This window comes from Bemisia tabaci, chromosome 2 (assembly GCF_918797505.1).
Source record: "Bemisia tabaci chromosome 2, PGI_BMITA_v3".
NCBI classification, from domain to species: Eukaryota; Metazoa; Arthropoda; class Insecta; order Hemiptera; family Aleyrodidae; genus Bemisia; species Bemisia tabaci.
In genome coordinates this window covers 34,272,859-34,293,892 of record NC_092794.1, presented here as the reverse complement: position 1 = coordinate 34,293,892, position 21,034 = coordinate 34,272,859, and the positions used below count along the sequence as shown (strand labels likewise).

The window sequence follows — 21,034 nt, the reverse complement described above, 5'->3', positions numbered from 1 at the left end:
ACTCTTTCCACATCTTCGTTTTGAGCGTTCGGTTGAATCGCTCGACAATGGAGGCTTTGGTTGTCGAGTACGAGCTGTACATATTGATCTGGTGACGCTTCATCAATGCTTGACATTTGGAGTTGTAGAATTCCGAGCCCATATCGACTTGTAAATGTTTCGGTGACTTTCCGGCTGCTTTGAGAACGCGTTGCAGAGCATAAGTAACATCCGCGGCCGTTTTCGATTTGAGCGGTTCGGCCCACGCCTTTTTCGAGCACGCGTCGATGACGGTGAGGAGATATCTGTATCCTTTGTTGACCGAGGCGTACGGTTGCATCTCAACGAGATCGGCTTGCCATAAATCGAACAATCCGAGAATCAGTACTTTACGACGCAGATAGTTTCGTCGTGCAGGTTTATGTAGCTCCTCGACGATCCCACGTTTTTCTGCCGACATGATAATTACCGTCGACGTCGTCCGCTCTCTCGATTCAAATGCTGTTTCGTTGCTACTATTTTAACCAGACGATTGTAAGATTGCTGAAGTTGGTGGATATGCTCCAGACAGTGTTGACCTAATTTCATAGCTTCCTTCCCCTTCCGTTCGGACCATTGTTTGTTCACCGCATCCTCATCGCTTTCGGGATCTTGCACTTGACGAATCCGTTTGTTCGATACGATATAATTTCCGTCGGAATCCAATGAGAATCCGTCACCTTTTGGACCGCGGCGGAATTTCGATCGGCCAAAACCATCGGTGTGACTCATCGCAACACTATTTTCCTTTCTTTCGATTCACAACCTCTAATTGACTGATTCTATTTTCCAGTCGTGATAATTTCGGCTCGAGTCGTTGCGTGATACTTTTGTATTCTTCCATTTTCTCCAAACAAAGCTGTGCTAAATCCATAGCTTCCGTCCACCTCGAGTCCGTCCATTGTTTGTTCACGGCGTCGGTATCCTCTTCGGGATCTTGCAGTTGTCGGATCCGTTTGTTGGATACGAGATAATTTCCGTCGGGATCCAGTAAGAAACCGTCACCTTTGAGACCTTGCTTCGTGTTGCGAACGTAAGTCCCTTTCGATCTTCCAAACCGGTCGGTGTGACTCATTTTTGTGCGGAACCTATATTTAGTGGATGTAATCCGCTTCGCGAAGCTCCTCGACGATACTCAGAATTTCACGATTGTGATCGGTGTGACCAGCTTGTTTCAAAGCTACAAGTAAAACGAGACGTTGGACCAATTCGTTCGGATCGTCCCAATAGACGAGTTCCCGTTTCGCACGGTGAATTTTGATACCGGAGCCTTTCTTCAGTTTTTTACGCGATGACTTCCTCGTTGATCTCGGAGTCGATGTAGCGAACAAAGGTTTGATGAGATCGCGGTATTTTTGACTGCGGTTCGAGTTGGGTCTACCGTGTGGATGATGATCCCTCCGATGCGCATTGGTGAGCGTAACTACTCGTTGGAATTTAGCGCGATCATCTGCTGTGTAATTACGCGGATGTTTCTTAAAAAGGAGCTCCAAGAACCCGGGTGTCGGTTCGAACACCTCATCGCTACCATCCAAGATTAGTCGTCCGTCCGAATCGAAACTTATGGTTCGGTTTCTGATGACAAAGTTTCCGTTGATCGCTTTCCGCACACCATACGCGGGATCGGATTGTTTCGGATGTTTTTCCAGATAGTCCAAGTAGAATTCTACGTTCGGGGCAGTGATTGTGTCTCGAGAATCGACGTCGTCGTCTTCCGAGGGACCCGTTGTTTGTTCTTTATCCGTTGCGTCTTGGAACGATTCATCATCATCGTCATCGTCATCGTCATCGTCATCGTCATCGTCATCGTCATCGTCATCGTCATCGTCTAAAAAAAAAATAAGATGTTTATTTTTTTTTTTACAAACTTGTTATTTTTTTTTTTTTTCAACCATTACATCATTTACAAAAGAATACAATAATACATACAATATAAATTAAGCTGCAACGTTTGGAACGAGTGCGAATTTATATGTTCTTCCGATCGGACCTTCGTAGATGAGATCGAAGGATCCAGCGTTGATATCCTGAATTGCATCGTCCGTCAAAACGGTTCGTAATGTGCAAAGGTAGGAAGAGGAGACGATGATGATTCTCGAAGATGATATCAGCGGCAACGGTGATCCCGTACTTGGTTGGCATTTTGATGAGTTTGTTCATCTTGTAGCGGGCGTTTACAGTCAGCTCTTTAGCGTTGACGATCAAGATTGAATTGTTGAAAACTTCCATGTCGTCAGTTCTTTCAAGGTACGGACGATTCCAATTTTCGTGCGCTATATATTTCGAGTGAAACAAGTTGACTGCTATATTAAGCACGGATGATTTCAATTTTCGACTGCTATATTTCGGTTCGATAATTCGTCTGCGAATGATTCCACTTTTCGTGTGCTATATATATATTAAGTCGGGTTGATTCGACAATTTGTCTGCTATATTAAGCACGGATGATTTCACTTTTCATCCGCAATATTTCGAGTGAAACAATTTGTCTGCTATATTAAGCACGGATGATTTCACTTTTCATCCGCAATATTTCGAGTGAAACAATTTGTCTGCTATATTCAGCACGGATGATTTCACTTAATCTGTCTACTATATTTCGGTTCGTTCAATCTGACTTTTCATCTACTACTCCTTTATTATTATCGGGGTGATTCCTTTGTTCGTCTGCCACTATAATCTTCTCCTGCTCTTGCATGAGTTCATCTTTGAAATAATCACGATAAAAAGATTCCGACATCCACATACACAATCGGAATGCGTTCAACATAGCGCAGAATGGATGTACTAAAGGACACGTATATGCTGTCGACCAACGAGCCAATAGTCGCAAGGACGGACAATCTTTAGTATCCAAATTTACAACGATACATTTTTCCGGCACGAAACCCTTAATGAAATTTCGTTTTTGTTCACCTTTAACATAAAGTACATCGTAGCGGTTCCCGATGCGATTCATTTTTGAAGTGAATTCATTGTAATCGAGAAACCCGCTTTCCCATTCCAAGGGATGATAATTGCGTGTTAACCAGTTGTTTGTCACAACGTCTTTAGCGCTCAACATGCTGCTCGGGAACGGAGGTTTGAATAAGTAGAGTTCAGTTACAGTACACTTCATATCCACAAGACCAAACTCTTTAACGATGAAATTTCCTTGGCTCCAAAAACCTTGTACATCGAGACAAGCCATCATTTATTCGTTCCGTTAGTTACACTTTTACTATCTCCGGAATTATTTATACTATTTATACGAGGTTGTTTAACAGCGAGGATTTTTTCTCAACTCTACCCGGACTCGATGACAAACGATATATTCTAGAGGACGGAGTGAACACTGTTCCTATTTTCAAATTCGAGGTTTCTTAACTGACGGTTCTCCAGATTTATTTATACTATTTATACGAGGTTGTTTAACAGCGAGGATTTTTCTCAACTCGGTCTCGGCTCCGCAACTTTCATCCACCATGCAAGGATCGTCGTCGATGTCACGATGACCCCAAGGAACAGTGCTAACACCGTCTTCTAAAATACAACGTTTATCGTCTAAGCCGGAGAGGGTTCTTATTGTACTTTCAAATGAGTATAGTTGATGTCTCCGCGCCCCGATCCTACGCATCGGGGCGCTCATTCTCGATTCAGGATCCTTTAATACTGTGAGAAAATTGACAAAGTTTAGCGATCTTACCACTGCTGTTGATATACCTTTTGCCCTTTTCTCTGTTTCCCCGTTGCTGAAACGATATGCATACATTTTAGGTCGCAGCGCGACAAACTCAGCAATGGGTATTCCCCCCGTTTCATCCTTAAAACTACCCATTACTTTACGGTTTGTCGCGCTGCGACATTGATGACCTTCTGGGAAGTTGGAGGTGTCGTACAAGTGTAGACCTGACATCATATCATCGTAAACGTTCGGTGTAGTCAACTCGTAAATGAACGAATCCGTATCCATATAGAGAAGTTGAACTTGGTCGGGATTGTACTTCTTAAGCATGTGATTATAGTGGAATTGATACATGTGTACTTTACTCAGATCTAAGATTGAAAAACCAACAATCATTGGTCTGTCTATGACGACCTCTGTTCTCCGTAAATGGATTGCTACCAATTCTTCTGCGAAAATTGTGCGATCTATGAAATCGACCCGTGAGATGGCTTTCAGTATCTGTCTGCTGTTTGTACCCAATTTAATATTCTTTCGCTTCAACGGGTTCTCGATAAATTTTCCGTAGCAAGCGTTGCTGCATAGTTTCAGGAGCGTTTGGTGCAACGGATTCGTAGCGTCCCGTCTCAACCGGGCGTTCAGCTCGATGAAGGGTGCCAAGAAAGGAGCCTAACGGAATTTGATGGCCCGGTTGACGCGCAGGAGTTTTCATCCCTGACCAAGCGCTTCTTTCAACATTACATAGTGGATAACATAGTTGTTTTTATTAGCTAGAGTCGTCAATAGTTTCGTATATTTCCCCGCTCCCGATGGTGGTATTTCGTTCCGGCACAAGAACGGAAGGTCCTTGTGCAGGTCGTGGAGGTGTTCTGGATATTCAATATCTAGATCGAGTATGTACCCGAAAGGAGCGTCGTCGGGATGGTTGATTATAGTTTTCGCCAGAGTTAGCAACTCTTCTCCTTCCGGGACCCAAGTGTAGTTATCGTAGGGTAGATGCTTTCTCATGGTGTGTGCGTAGAGTGCCGTCACATCCAAGTATTGTATATAGTTCACTGGTTTTTTAGGATCAAACTGATCCGGTATCAAAGGATTGTTTGCGAGAGCGTGCCGTTTCACTACCTGTGTTATCCCACCTCGGATCGAGCTCATAATCATGAATACCATATCCATATCATTGAAGAGTTGAATTTTCACATTAGTTATTTTTAAGAAGGCGTCGAAAGCGAAACCGGGTAACGTTAAGTAGTTGGCACAGTCCAAACCATAGTTTTCCATCCCAAAGAGTCGGAACTCCTCGAACACGTCGCTGAGGAGGCACACGTCGAGTCGCAAGTAGAAATCTAAATACTCACCGAGATTACGGACATTGAAAGTTTGCCACACTTGGAGAAACCGTTGGTATTCTTCTTCAGAGATGTCCGTTTGAGTCAGGGTGTTGAAGAAAGCTTCTCGCGGTGGTGGACGCGGCTCGTTCAGCTTGGCCGGATTGTCAACGTAATCGTACGGGAAAGGAGCTTTCCGACAAACCATGTCGAACTCATTGTCTGTGCGAGTGAGTTTCCTCGTGCGAACGAAAGATTCGCGCGGGATCGTCTGAACCAGTTTATCCAACGATGCGGGGAGGAAACGGAACGAGTCGATGAACTTGATCGAAAACCTGTTTCCCAGATGGACCGTCATGCTGATGTTATTTTCCTCCGTGTGTGGTATTATGTCGACGCGATGAGGATACTTGTTCAGAGCCAGCACTACCTCGTGGAAATCATACCTGCTACCATTGTGCAGGACGACTCTAACACATTTTTCATGTCGGAAAATAAGATTGCAACTAGAACATAGCGCCTTTCGATAATTGGACCCTGTTCTCCCTCCCGCTCTCTTTTGATGGTCATGATCCCTTACCTTTACGATACCTGGTTGTGAAAAATCCACCTCGCAATGTCCACACTTATTTTCCGCTTCAAATGTGGCCCGATCTTCATGTGTCATGATTATTTTTCCCTCTTCATCATTGTAACTCTTACTGATTCTTCCTACCTGAGTGATTATATCGACCAGAAATTTGATATGTGCCTCCTCGCCACGGTACAGTTTCGGTTCCGTCATTTTAAATTCGGGATCCTCCGTGACGAGGAGGTAAGCGTATGAATTTGAGATGTGTCGCCTATACGCAGAAGCTGGATGCTCCGAGTCACCATGGATTTGTTCTAAGTAGGCTTCAAAGTCTGCGTAGATTACGTAATTATGTTTTATTTCCTTATGGTGATTTTTGAATTTGAGGTATCGCTCGTCGGGAAATGAAGCCAGGAACGCGTCTTAGCTAACTAAAGAGCAAAGAACTTTATGTTGATTCAATTGCTCCATCGAGTACTTGTGCGTAAAGCATTTCTTGCAGATGTAGATACGATGTTGATGTTTTGTCAACTGTTTACGTACAAGTTGTTCAAAGTTCTTGATCCAGCAATAATGGTAACTGAAAGGTACGGGGGTTGAGAGACATAGTAGGTCGGTGTGGTCCTCTCTTTCCGGGTCGGCAACTTTAATTGGGTAAACTGTATACTTTTTCTTGTTGGACACCAAACTCTCATGGAGCCCAAATACCGAGACCGATACGTTGTTCGTTTTCTCGAATTTGATAATATCATCTATGCTTGAGGGGAATCGAACGACCGAGAAATCATAATGATGGAGTATATCTACATATTTAGCCGGATCATATTTATACTTCTCTTCCTTCGGGACGAACTTTGCCAACATTGCGAAGAAGAAACAATCGTTATATTCACCGTTATTTACATTGACAACATGTTTCGTTGAAAATGGCACCTTAACATAGGTTCCTCCTCGATGTAACGCGTAATAGCGGTTGACACGTAGCTCCATACCCTGTATCTTCTTCAGCACCCACCCGGATCCGTTCATGTGAAAATCGAACGACTCTTTATTGATCTTGGCCCTGAACTTTTCATAATAATCGTCCAGATCCGTTGACGCGAAAATAGCTTCGTTTTCAGTCTTAAATTTTTTCAACTGCATTCCTTCCTTGTCCTTATCGTCAGCTTTCTCGTACTCGGCGTAAACTAGTATATTTACCTTCAATGCCTCGTCGGTGAGTTCTTTAATTTTTCCAATCACGAGGTCTTTAGCTGTTAGTAGGTAGTCATCGATGATGAGAATCTCCGGTTGGAGGTTCGTGATGAAAAATGTTTTCAACCTGCTTTAACAAGCAGTCTCGACTTGAACTATCGGTACTTTAGTCTCAAACAAATTTCTTATGTGACTTGCAGATTCTTCATGTTTTTCTCTTTTATCGTATGATATATTACATGTGTCACAATATTCTTGATTCTCATCGTTGTCGGTAGGTGATGAGGTGTCCTTAATGGTGGACATCTTTTCAATATGTTCGGGAGATTGCTCATGATTCTCTCCCTCCGCATAAAACTCATCACGAAGATCACAATGGATGAGCGCGCTGTGCTCCTGTTTAATATGCGTTTCATCGTCGATACCCTCCTCCTTCTTAATTTGTTCCGCACAGTGTTCGTGCTTTTCACCTTGTTTATAAAATTCATCACAAATATCACATTGGATGAAAGTTTCAACAATCTGTTGTGTTTGTTCTTGAGCAGCCATGATAAAGATATTATTTTAAGCTCAACGTTTTCCGAGTCGGTAAGAAAAGGAAATCTACACTATCTTAACGTTTGCTAGATTCTGTTCACTAAGAAAATTTCATAGCGAACAACTGATACTATTTTAAGCTCTAAGTTTTCTGAGTTTGTCACAACAGAAAATCTATACTAGCTTTACGTTTGCTAGATTCTGTTCATTGAGAAAATTTCAGAGCGAACAAGTGATACTATTTTAAGCTCCAAGTTTTCTGAGTTTGTCACAACAGAAAATCTATACTATCTTTACGTTTGCTAGATTCTGTTCATTGAAAAGATTTCAGAGTGAACAAGTGAAAAACTATTTTAAACTCGAGGTTTTCTAATGTCATCAAAACCTAGACCGATGAACTTTTGCTCGGAGAAAAATTTACACTTTTCATAACCGAGTGAAAAGAAACTGTAAAGTCATAATTTACCTCAGGGTAAATATAGTATTAGTATTCGTTCACCACCAAACTCGGTTACACTCAGAGAAAGTGTGTAGTCATGATTTAGATCAAAGTTAATACAGTACCTAGTATTTCTTAATCACCAGATTCGGTTACACTCGGACAAACTGTGTCGTCGTAATTTAAATCAAAGTAAATATAGTAGTATTTGCTAATCACCAGACTCGATTACACTCGGACAAACTGTGTAGTCATAATTTGTAGTAGTAATATAAAACTACGCTTTCATACAAGTGGGAAAAATTAACAATTCTAGTCAGGGAACGTATAAATAGTGTCGAGGAAGTGTGATCGATCATTTCAAAACAAGAACTCGTCAAGTATGGACGCTCCAACCCTCAAATCACAATCGATTAGAGCGATGAACACCTTGGATACGGTATATGAGGCTCTCTCTTTCAAGATTCCAGGAATACGAGCAGAGCTTTTGAACAAGTTTGCCAGACTCCTTTTTCCTGATAAGTTGTTCCACCATCTTAAACTCAGCTTAATAGACACTTCCGATCCCGTCGGGTGTTATGGGTTAGTTGAGATAACGGAAAGATTATGCCATCTCCTAGAACGTGTCCCAGACGAGCATGAAATAATGTACTTCTTAAAGCAGGGGTACAAGAAAGTAGACGAACGGGACTGGAAGATATGCAGACTTTTGAGTGCGATTCGCATAGTATTATACACCAGAGAGAGGAGAGCGGCTCTCTATAGTAAAGATTTCGTATAAATAGTATGCATTCTCTTCTCAGTATCGCAAGGAAAAAATCATGATTGATAAAATATTTATTTATTTATTTATTTATTTTATAATTTGTACAGTTGAGCCTCTGGCTGAGGCTATGGCACACGTCATATTTGGTACATGGTGAACAGTTACATCGATATACATAAGGTACAAGGTTTAAATTTTACTAGCCTACAAGTTCGTGGAGATTATAGAAGGCTTTTTCGAATAAGAAAGCACGCAGCCCCTTAAAAAACGATGTTAGATCAGCATTTCGAAAGTGTAGCTTCACACTCCAAGGCAGTGCGTTGAACATCTGTATTGCCGAAAATTTGACATCCTGCTCAGTCCGTCTCAATCGAATCATTTTATTAGGGATGTTCTTATGCCTACTGTTGTAATGATGATTGGGCAGGAGGTCAGAAGGCAAAATAAGAGCACTGGAGATGGCAAATTTCAGGCAATCCCAGATGTACAGGGAGGTTAGGGTAAACAATTTATATTTAACAAAGATCGGGCGGCAGTGTGAGTTATGAGGAAGATTCAAAATGGTTCTGATAATTTTTTTCTGCATGACAAACACTTGATCAACACTAGAGCCTCGCCCCCACAGAAGAAGCCCATATCGCATATGAGACACTATGTGAGCGCGATAGAAAGCGAGACAGCAGCTCAAGGTGGAAATTCTGGAAAGGTTGCGAATGGCCCAAGAGGCCCTTGATAGTTTTGACACAACCATGTCGGTCTGTCGTTGCCACGTTAGACCTGCATCAATATGAATGCCAAGAAATTCTATGGAACTTTCCAATTTTACGCTTAAATTATCATCTAACATACAAATGGGTTCTGGCAATGAAGAGGTAGTTCTAGGGGATACAGAGTAAAGAATTACTTGAGTTTTCTTTTGATTGACAAGGAGGCCATTTGCCTCAAACCACATACAGGCCTGCTCATAGACTTCACGAGCTTTTAGCTTAACATCGCCATCTGTAATTACAGCGGAAGTATCATCGGCATATAATAAAATGGGATGAGTAACGTTGGAAGGGAGGTCATTCATGTATATAATAAACAATAGTGGACCGAGTACTGAGCCCTGCGGTACGCCAGTAATTATGGGTAGGAAATCAGATAAGATGGTACCTGCAGCAGAGATGATTTTCACTCTTTGCTTACGACCAGTAAGATATGAGGCAATGAGGGCTAGTGAATTTGAGGACAGCCCATAAATTTGAAGCTTGTCGAGTAACAAGGAATGGTTTAAGAGGTCAAAGGCTTTGGTTAGGTCAAAGTGTAGACTCATAATCGGAATTTGCAATTCGAAAGCATTAATCACATGATCAATTTGATTATAGAGAGCTTGTGTGGTAGATAGACCTTTCCTGAAACCGTACTGTCTATGATATAGTAGGTCATTTGATTCGAAATGACAAAGGAGTTGCTTGAATAAGATTCTCTCTAGGATTTTGCTTACTGTGGACAGGATGGAAATGGGACGATAGTTTGAAATATCAATTTTAGAACCCTCTTTGTAAACAGGAATTACCGTGGCTTGTTTTAGAGAGTCAGGAAAAATTCCTTGAGAGATGCATTCATTTAGCAATAAGAGTAAATGGTCACTGATAACCGGAAAATAGTCTTTGAAAAAGAATGGTGGTAGGTGCCCGTCCGTATCAGTTTTATTAGGCTTGAGACTGCAAACGCAAGAATACAATTCCTCCATTGATATATGTTGAAACTCAAAGGACGGAGGTGGGGTTTTTAGTGATTTTTCCACCATGTTTAGTGCTACCTTATGCTTAGGATTTAATGGGAAGGTTTTATGCAGCGAGGTAAGGTGATCATTGAATGCGTTTGCTATTTCAGCAGTGTCTTTAATATCAGTATTGTTGTAACGTATGGAATCAATCAATGAATGTGTTCTTTTGCCTGGTAATTGCTCATTGATTATTTTCCAGACAGCAGAAGATTTGTTTTTAGAATTTCTAATGAAAGACTCGCATTTTTTACGCCTTTCACGATAAAGGGCCTTTTTTAAAGATTTATTTGTTTTATTAAAGAGTTTCTTGTACTTAAGAAGGCCTGTCGTTTTGTAAAGTGCATGGTATTCTTTCTTTTGTGCACTCAGCGCATTTAGGGTGTTATTTCTTATCCTTTTGTAAGCAAAAGGCTTAACTGGTTTTAAAGGGCAACAAAGATCAATGGAGGAGAATAGACCAAGACAGAATTTTTCCAACTTGTCATCAGTTTCACCTTGTTGAGCATTAAAATTAGAACAGAAATGAGTGAGTTGATTTAGTAGGTCAAATCTACAATCATCAGACCAGTATCTTCTAAGGGTACTGTTTTTTCTCTGATGAGTAATTTGGTTATTAATGTTAAATGAGACAAATTCCCCTCGGTGGTCGGATAGACAGGGATCCCACATGAAAGAGTCTACGGGCTGATTATTAGAAAAACAATTATCAATCAGGGTTGCCGTAGTTTTAGAGATCCTCGAGGGCTCATCGCAAAATAATGGCTTAATGCCAAATTCAGTTAATAGACTACAAAGTGACTTAACGTCTTTATACTGCAAGTTGAGAAAGTCAACGTTAAAATCGCCTGCAATAATGTAGGGGCAACTTGATTCGAATAAATCTCTAAGTATTATTTCTAGTTGTTCTAAGAGAGTACATATATCACCAGTCGGTGGCCTGTAAATAGAAATTACAATCCAGGGTTTTTGGAAACAAAAATTATCAGATTTTGTTACGGAGATAGCAGAGACTTCAAAGTGGTTTTCAATTGAAAGAGCATTAAACTTTTGTAGACACGAGCTCGTAATATTATGTTTAACATAAATGGCTGATCCTCCTCCCTTAGTAAAACGTCTTGCGTTGGTATCAGCACAAATGTAATTTGCTAAAGGAATGGTTTGACCAGGTTTAAACCAAGTCTCTGTAAAGCATATAATATCAGGCGGGGTGCGCAGCTTTCCTAATTCAAGCGCACGTAGGTGCGGTTTTTCAATTTTTTTGAGGCATTGAATATTAAAATTTAAAAAAGATAAAGATAAAGATAAGTTTGTCTTCGAGGAAGATTTTAAGAAAACCTTATCAGCGGCAGCTACTTCGGTCTTGTCCTCACTTATTAGTTTAAATGTATCTCTCACTCTCATTTGACTGCCAAGATGCAACTTAGAACTAGGCCTGCTAGTGCTTGCCACGTCGGATTCTAGTAGTTTAAATTACTTAAGATGGTTTTTATCATTGAGGGCAGCCTCATCTTGCCTATCTTATTCAAATGTTGGCCGTGTCTTGTAAAGAGATTCTGTTCGATATTATGGAGATCTAGCATATACACATTATTAAATTTGCCTACAAGGTTGCATATTTTAACATTCATTTTCCTAATTTCTTGGTTAATACGAGACGTATACCTGAGATCATAACGTGGGGGTATTGTTGCTAATAATACATTTTGATCCTCATCAGTACTGTTTAACAAATTATGAAGCTTATTGTAAAAATTATCTGCATTATTTTGATGCATATCATTCGAACCACTTATTAAAACTAGATTTTTTAAATTTTCGTCACTAGTAAACTCGATTAAGTTTTCTAGGGATGAGCCCGGATAGACACTTGAACTCACAAAAGCATTACTTGAGTTTTTTAGGTGGAAGCCAAGTTCTTTTCCATGGCTATCCGCCACTATTTTTACTCCATTTTTTCTCTTTTTAAATTTGGTCGAATCCCAATTTCTGTGTTCTCTCTCAAGGTTTTCTTGGGATAGAAAGCCCGTATTCACACCTGGTATTTTTTTTGTAAAACTTTTCTCCGTAGGGTCATCACCAGGTTTAAGATTTAAATTAATTTTCTTACCTACTAAATCATTATTACTGATAATAGAAATTGTGGAGCTCGATTTAGGTTCATCAACTGAGTTTACATACCTAAGTTTTTTGAAAACACAAGTGTTTCTATAACTAAACTCAGAACACTTCTCTCCTTTATCTCTCTTATTTGTTTTTCTAATTTGTTCCTTAATACTAAAGTTCGCCTTTTTTAATTTGAGTATTTCATCCCGAAGTTTACTGTTAGTGACATTTAACAATGCTATCTCATCTATGAGCGCATTGCGCTGAAACAGAAGGTCTGCAGACGTTTGCGTTCCCTGAGACACGTGTGATTGACGGTTTAGAGACAATGATGCAATCAGCTTTGCAGAGCCGTTCGTCTGTTTTCGGTAATCTTCGTTCGGTGTGGAGTAGATATCGGAAGAGGATGCGTCGAGCAGGCTGCTCTCGTCACTATCATTAGAAGTCAGCGCTGTCTTCCGTGTCTGTCTGCTGGGTGCTGAAAAATTGGATGTCGCCGTTGCACTCCTCGTCATGTTAGTTTGAGTTTTCTTCATCATCCTGTCGCTAGAGGTCGTTGGGCTTGCCGAAGGAGATAATACCGTTGCCTTCTTCTTTATGTTCTTCTTCCCACCATTTATCAGTAGGCTGCTGCTTGGCTTGTTACTGGTGCTAGATGTTGTTTTAGACCGACCACTGGATGACGGAATTTTACGAACTTGCGGTGTTGAAAGATCATGTAACCCTGTGGGGGCAACACTCATCGCTGTGAGATTCTTGGTCGATGACCGTAGTAGCCGCGTCTCAGAATTAGTCGGGGATCGGCCGGAAACATTTATGGTGGCATTGGTGGCCAGTCGGGCAACAATGGTGCGGCCGGCGCGGGTAGATAGATTAGGTACTCCGTTTGGCGAGCGAGAGCGATTGGGCGGCATGTCAGGATGCGCGCGATTACGTCTCTGAATTCCTTGAATTCTTCGAATTCTTTAGAGGAGCTACATAGAGAGTGCGACAGCAAAAACTGGAATTTTTGACACACAATGAACACTAGACAGATGAAATAACGGATACAGATGCACAAGAAGTTGTTGCGTACATTGAAACACAGTATACAATTTTAATGTGAAATTAACACACTGGAAAATAGAGAAATATCAGAGCTGTTTACAACACGTCTGTAACACACGGACACGTCGGGCAAAAAAAAAAAATTTCTCATCACCATCATCATTGCTGTTGTTGGAGTGAATTCCACAACGGTAGCGGAAAACTCATTCAAAGCAAGAATCACAATGTGCCCGGTCTGTCCGGAAATCAAATGCGCACCCTCTACCTTGACGGACGTTCTTCTATTCATCTTGAGTTTACTGGCGCTTATTTGCTCCGCTCCGTACCTGTACTCCAAGTTCCTTTCATCCGACTGCAAGTTCCGTTTCACCAGGATGTCCCGTGAGAAGAACAATCGGAAAGTCGATGATATAAGAGTTGATTTAAAGTTCGGAGAAGGAGAAGGAATCGATGTTTGTGGTTGACAACCCTCATGTTTTTAGAACGCGCACATTTTCTGAACGTGTACGTTTTCTAATCGCGTTTGCGTTTGCGTTTTCTGAACGCGTTTGCGTTTGCGTTTTCTGAACGCGTTTGCGTTTTCTCAACACGAACTGTTTTAAACTGTAACTTTAACTGTAAATATCCAACAAAAAAAAAAAAAAAAAATAATAAAAAATTTTTGATTCATCAATCTGAACATTGCAATATCCAATCCCAGTCGCTCATCGCAAAACATAAGGTTCCGATACGCATCTCCAAGCGCTAAAAAATGTAAATTACCAAATCAGACCCTAATCTCCAGTCTCCGATACCAGGCCCATACTGTAAGATACGGTCTTTCGAAGCCGAAAATTTTACAAGTCCGAAATCTCGAAAACCAAAACTCGTATCGAAATTCGGTCCGTACAGTTTTCCGATCTTCGAAAGTGGAAAAGAATCGCATCGATCCGCGGCGGATCGGAGGACGGTAATTTTCCGAAAATTTTTCAATTTTACCGAATCAGACCCTAATCTACAGTATCCAATACCGACCCATATGGCAAGATACGGTCTTCCGAAACCGGAAATTTTTACAAGTCCGAAAATCCGAATTTTTTGCACAATATGGCAACACTGTATAAAAAATTAACTAATTTCTCGCCCCATCTGGCAACACTGTAAAATGCGATGTTGCAAAATTTCACCAATAAATAAATCATTAATTTATGTCCACCGTCCGGCAACGCTGCTGCGCCATCTTGAAAAATACACCATTGCATAAACCGCAGATTGAAGGGGCTATATTACACGATTGCATAACCAGATTATTGAAGGGGCAACATGCAATACTTTCTTCCTTACAGCGTTGCCATATTGAACAATAATCCCTATACAACACTGTAATTTAATTCGTATTTTTCTGCACCATCGTGCAACGCTGTTGGATTTTTTACCTGGCAAAGTCGCCATATTCTCCCTACTCACTCAACCACTATCAGCAAGTTTTCACATGAAACTAGACCCAAACTCAAGAAAAACCCGGAAACTATCGGAGCCGCAGTCATCCTCACAGTAAGAACTCACACCGCAGCCCCTCTCACAGTAAGAATTCTCATCGCAATCCCTCTCACAGTAAGAGCACAAACCCTTGTTCATCTTGTGGAGGTTCCCATAACCGCAGTACATGTAAATTTAATAATCCTGTCTGTAATTACTGTAAAATCCGAGGTCACATTGTCAATGCATGTAAGAAGAAAAAGTACTCTAATGGTAAAGAAGTTAATGATAATACCAGAAACAATTCTGATAATTCTAAAGTTCATGATTTTCGTCCCGATTCTGATACTTATTATCTGCAACATCAATGAGTCAGTTAAGCTCGGGAGGGATTTGCCTGCAAATAGTCGAATCTTACAATTTTCGGTATGAGAAGAACGATGCGCATGTTATAATTTCACGAAAAATTGTCTCCGCGGAGATATAACGCTTCCTTTTTAGGAGTCTTCGAAAACGTGTTTGAACCGACCGCCGTGAATCTTCGAATTATACGCGCAGACGCGTCATAGACGGGAAGATGGCGGCGCCGGAGCCGACCTGCCTACTACCGCCACGCTGCTGATGTTGACATCACGATTTCTCGTTTGAGGTTGAGTAAGTTCTGTGTGAATTTTTCTTATCCTACATACGTCTGTATCGCATTCTGATTGGAAAGCTTAGAGAATTCAGAACAATAGATATGAACCTCAAACAAAGTAACCGACATAACCTCCAATTGACTAACAAAAACATACCGCCAACGCGTTGCCGCCGTGTATTCTTCCACTACGCATTCCGCCGCCATATTGCTCGTGACGTATTCCTGCGAAACCTACGAGCGCGCAGTTCAAACGCCATTTTAGGTCACCCTAATTTTCGGCACTTTCAAATTAACTTGTCTCCCGTTTGCAGTCATCAAAAAAATTTAGGAAAAAAACTGCAAACAAGCTACAAGCTTACAAGCTTACAAGCTTTGATCACTTACTACTTTCGAATGACACAATAAAAAAAAATGACTTAACTGACTCATTTAAATCAATCTCTGGCGGCAGTCCACCAATTTTGCTCGATGTCCTCATCAATGGTAAATCACTCCGTATGGAGCTCAACACAGGTGGTCCCTGTAGCCTTACCTATCAGTCATAGCACACTCCTTAAATTATTTCCTCGTGCCAGAATGACTAAAATTAATGAAAGTTTCACCTCTTACACTCAAACTAAGTTCAACTGTATAGGTTACATTTGGGCTAAAGTGACTTTCAGGAATCGTACTGAGTACCTCAAATTATTCATCACTGATATCCCTGGCGATAACATTTTTGGTCGTCAATGGATTAAACCTTTTGCAGATCTCCTCTCTCTTCATGAACTACTCCACAATCAGACTGATATTAACAATGTATGTGCACACAAGTTTCTAAATAAAATGGACTCTATTAACCTTAACAAGTTTCTCGACAAACACAAAGATATTTTTGGGGATAAAGCAGCAGGGGAGGGGGGTACCCTCACTGGACCTGCCCTTGATTTTCACTTCAAGCCAGGTGCAAAACCTAAATTCTGTAGAGCTCGACCACTTCCCTATTCTATGCTAGATCAGTACGCTGCCCCAAATTGATGAAAAAATCAAATCAGGATTCTATAAAATGGTTGATCATTCTGAGTGGGCTAGTCCCACACATGTTGTTGTGAAAAACAACAAGCTGAGAATTACGGGCGATTATAAAACCACTCTCAATCCTAACCTAATAATTGACGACTATCCTATTCCCAGGCTGGAGGAGCTCTTTGCAAAAATTCATGGCTGTAAATACGTTTGCAAGCTGGATGTTAAGGACACATTCATGCATCTTCGGTGCTCTCAGGCTGCATGCGAAGCGATGACTTTGAACACTCCAACGTATGGGTTAATCCAGCCAACAAGAGCGCAGTATGGTGTCTCTAATATCCCTGCTGCCTGGCAACGTCGTCTGGAGCAAATTTTAAAAGGTATCAAAGGAGCTGTCAATTTTTTGATGATATATTAGTATTTGGTTCATCAATTGAAGAAATCTTTGCAATTCTTGACAAACTTTTTCAAAAGCTAAGAGAGACGGATTTTAAACTCTCTCTCGAAAAATGTCAATTCTTCCTCACATTTATTGAATTTCTTGGTCACATGTTGGACGGAGAAGGAATTCATAAGCTAGATAAACATGATCAGGCTATAGTTCAAGCAAAAAAACCTGAGTCTGCTGAAGAACTTAGAAAATTTTTAGGCAAGGTTACATACTATCATTCTTTTATTGATAACCTCTCAACACGCACTTATCCTCTAAGGCAAATGCTTCAAACCTCTCATTTTGAATGGACCAAAGCTGGTTTGGCTGCCTATGAAGATCTCAAAAGTGAGCTCATTTCTGACAAGGTATTAACACCTTATGATCCCAGTTTACCGATAACGCTTGCAGTTGATGCAAGTCCCGTGGGCCTCGGTGCGGTGTTGTCACACATCATGCCAAATGGCACTGAAAGGCCAATTGCCTATGCAAGCAAAAGTCTTAGTGAAACGCAACAACGTTATGTTCAGCTTGATAGAGAAGCCTTAGCTATCGTCTGGGGTATCAAACGTTTTTTTCAGTATATTTATGGTCGTTTGTTCACCCTCATCACAGATAATGAACCATTATCACACATCTTTGCTCCTGATTCATTATTGCCAAAATTTCCTTTGTCTCGATGCTCAAATTATGCCAGTTATCTCACCAACTTTACTTATAATGTCAAATTTAGACCCTCAAAACAGAATGCCAACGCTGATTACCTCTCTAGAAGTGTCAATGGCAACTATGATCCTCCTGATGATCTCCCAGACCACTTCCACTCTTTTGTATCGGCGCAAATTGATCAATTGCCCCTCAGCACAGAAGCTATCGCTTTTGAAACTCAACAAGACTCAGAGTTGTCTACATTCTTCCAAGCTCTTGAACAAGGTAAAGACCTCAAAACTCTTGGGTTCAAAGGGAATCAGCTGGAATACTCTATTGTTCAAGGATGCTTGATGCTCGGACATAGGGTCGTCATCCCTCAAAAATTTCTTCAGAAATTATTGGATGAACTGCATCTCGCCCACTTGGGAATCACCAAAATGAAAGGCATTGCCCGCTCCATCATTTACTGGCCTAACATCGACAAAGACATCGAAAGTATTGCAAAATCTTGTATTCCATGCCTCGAGAATTCAAGAATGCCACCCAAATGTAATGATCATGTTTGGGAATATCCAAAAAAACCCTGGGAACGTGTTCATGCTGATTATGCTGGACCAATTTTTGGCAAATTTCTTCTGATTGTTGTTGACGCATTTTCAAAATGGACAAAAATCTTCATCACAAGCTCTACAACTAGTGAAAAAACTTCTGAACTGTTGTTTGATTCCTTCGCAGAATTTGGAATTCCAGACATACTTGTAACGGATATTGGTCCTCCATTCACATCCGCTGAGTTCCAATCGTTCCTCTCAAATCAAGGGGTTAGATTCCACAGAAGAATCGCACTCTACCACCCAAGTACAAACGGACAAGCAGAACGATATGTGCAATCAGTGAAACAAGCTCTCAGAGCTAAGACTGCTACTCCAAAGACACTTCGGCTCTGCTTAAACAAATTTTTAATGCACTATCATCGTGCTCCTCATCAAACCACTAAAGTTCCTCTATCATCTCTTTTCTTAAACAGAATCATAAGAACAAAACTTGACATCATCTCACCACTCTCTGAATCACACTTAAGTCCTACAGAGGAAAATCTCGAAGAATGCTCCTCCTTAATAGACCTCAAGAATCCGTCTGTTTCCAGTCAAGCCTCTCCAAAAGGTTCTCTTCGTTCTTTCCAAGCTGGAGATACGGTTCTTTTTCGAACATATAATTCAAAAATCAAGTGGTTAAAGGGTACAATCGCAGTTACACTAGGCAAACTTCACTATTATGTTGATCATCAAGGCACTCAACATAAACGTCACATCGACCAACTTCTACCTTTTCACTCCAACTCTACCTCCTTAGTACAACCTCGTCGAATAAGATTTCTTGATGAAGTTCATGTTGTAACACAAGAATCTCCTGCCAAACAGCGCTCAAACCTCAGTGGTAGCTCTCCTCGCAAACAGCCTCCTCTACAAATCATCCAAAAGTCAGTACCAACAGAACTATCTACTCTACCAACAAACTCACAAACGTCTCAGAGTTCTTCTCAGCAACAAGGCACTCAAGCATGTCAAGACTCCTCACAATCTCAAGGTACTCCAGGATCTCAAACAAGCCGAAGCTCTCCGCAAGTTCAAAGTCAACCAAGTAATGATCGGTCTCCGCCCGAGCAACAATGTCCAAACTCTCTACAACGGTCAAACAATGCTCTAATCACTCCAACCAGTCAAGCAAGACCTCTTAATGTCAAATCTCCTGAAAAATTTTTTACTCCAGGTGAAACAGCAGTTGTTATTACTTTAGATGAATCACCGCATGTAAGTACAAACCGTACCCCACTATCTAGTGTATCTCGACCCCCCTCAGTAGGTGGGGGAAGAGCAATAATTAGAAAATCTATCAGACCATCCAAACCTCCAGATCGGTATAATCCACCTTATTCTATCAATACATACCAATCTGTCTGTAATAATTCATTCTATTGAAATTGTATTGTTTAAAAGGTATAAATACTCTAACTCATCTCCTGCCCTTACAGCTCTTGAAAATTGTAAATCCATTCTCTCTGTAAGTTTTTCTTGTAAATTTTAAATCAGAGCTTAAATATTTCTTGTATGTTTTCCTTTTAAAATCCCTCAGATTTTAAAATGGGCAGGGATACTATTATGTAGCAGTTGGTAGCATGTACGAGTAGTGATATTGTCGCTACTTAGGTGTCACAGCCTGCAGGGCAAGCTCGTATCTTTTATCAATATACTCTGTCGTTATGTCACGCAACTCTCGTGCACTTCTCTTTTCCATCATCCTTGGTTTTAGGATATAACGATTCCAATAGTTTATATGTGTTTTTCATTTCTCATTTTAAACTAGGTAGTCGTAGCCTTGAATTTGACTGATTAAGTAGGCTCCTTTATGTCAAAGGCTAGTTCATTTTTTATTAGCATGTAGGTATTTTTTCAACAGATTCCTTTGATACCTTGCACTTAGTTCAAAGATACTCAAAACTGTGTCAATTAACTTTAAGTCTTGTTTCTATACCTATTTATTTTTCTAATTTATTACATTTGGTCATGAATATGTAATGCATTTGTTTTTTCATTAAAAATTGTTGTTACAGTCGTTTTTTCCAAAATTTTGTTCTCTTGATTTTTTTTTAAACTCCGCCACCATTCCTATTCTCCCCGCTGTTAAAAGAATGGGGACAATCATTGAAAACCAAAATGCGTTCCTATTCACCCCACCCCGGGGTGAATAGGAATAGACCATAAAAATAAAAAAAAGGGGGGGGAATTTTTTTGGAAGAGCTACAATCTTTTGAAAATCGACAGTACTAATAGAGACTACAAATTATATGTAAAAAAAAAAAAATATTCGTTACTGCCTTTGAGGGTTCCGAACTGTTAAAGTTCAAATCTGTTCCTATTCACCCGGGTCCACGGTATGACAAACATTGAACATGAGAGCAGAACTGGATTAAGTAACTGTTGTCTCTAATTTAGTTCTAAACTGCGAATTTGAAGAACCTTAAGACACACCTCAGATGTGTAATCACTTGGTTGGGGCTAAAGAAACCTCGAACTACATGAGATCATATTGGAGAAGTTTGAGAGGTCAAAAGGCTGTTATACTAAATAATTGGTGAACTTCCAAGTCTTGAATGAATTCAGGACCACATACTTAAGACAAAGAAACTGCAAAATATTTGATTTGAGACGAAAATGAAAAGAGAATGGTCAAAAAAAAAAGAATGTCTGGGTTTGGACATTGGACTTGTAAAACTGATTTTCAGAGTGCACTTTAAAATGAGCCGATAGGCCGTGGCTCCAGGTTGTAAAATACGATGAATATTATTGCCAAACGCTTGGTTGAAGTCGAACATGGATTTAAATTAATTAAAATTAAGAAATTTCAAGTTGAT

The 21,034-nt window shown here is 40.5% G+C and overlaps 1 protein-coding gene across 4 annotated transcripts in view; it reads right to left on the bottom strand.

Annotated features, from left to right (window-relative positions):
• Nucleotides 1-21,034, bottom strand: part of nst (phosphoglucomutase 3-like protein nst) — a 206,233-nt gene that overhangs the window by 67,657 nt on the left and 117,542 nt on the right. The window lies entirely within an intron of this gene.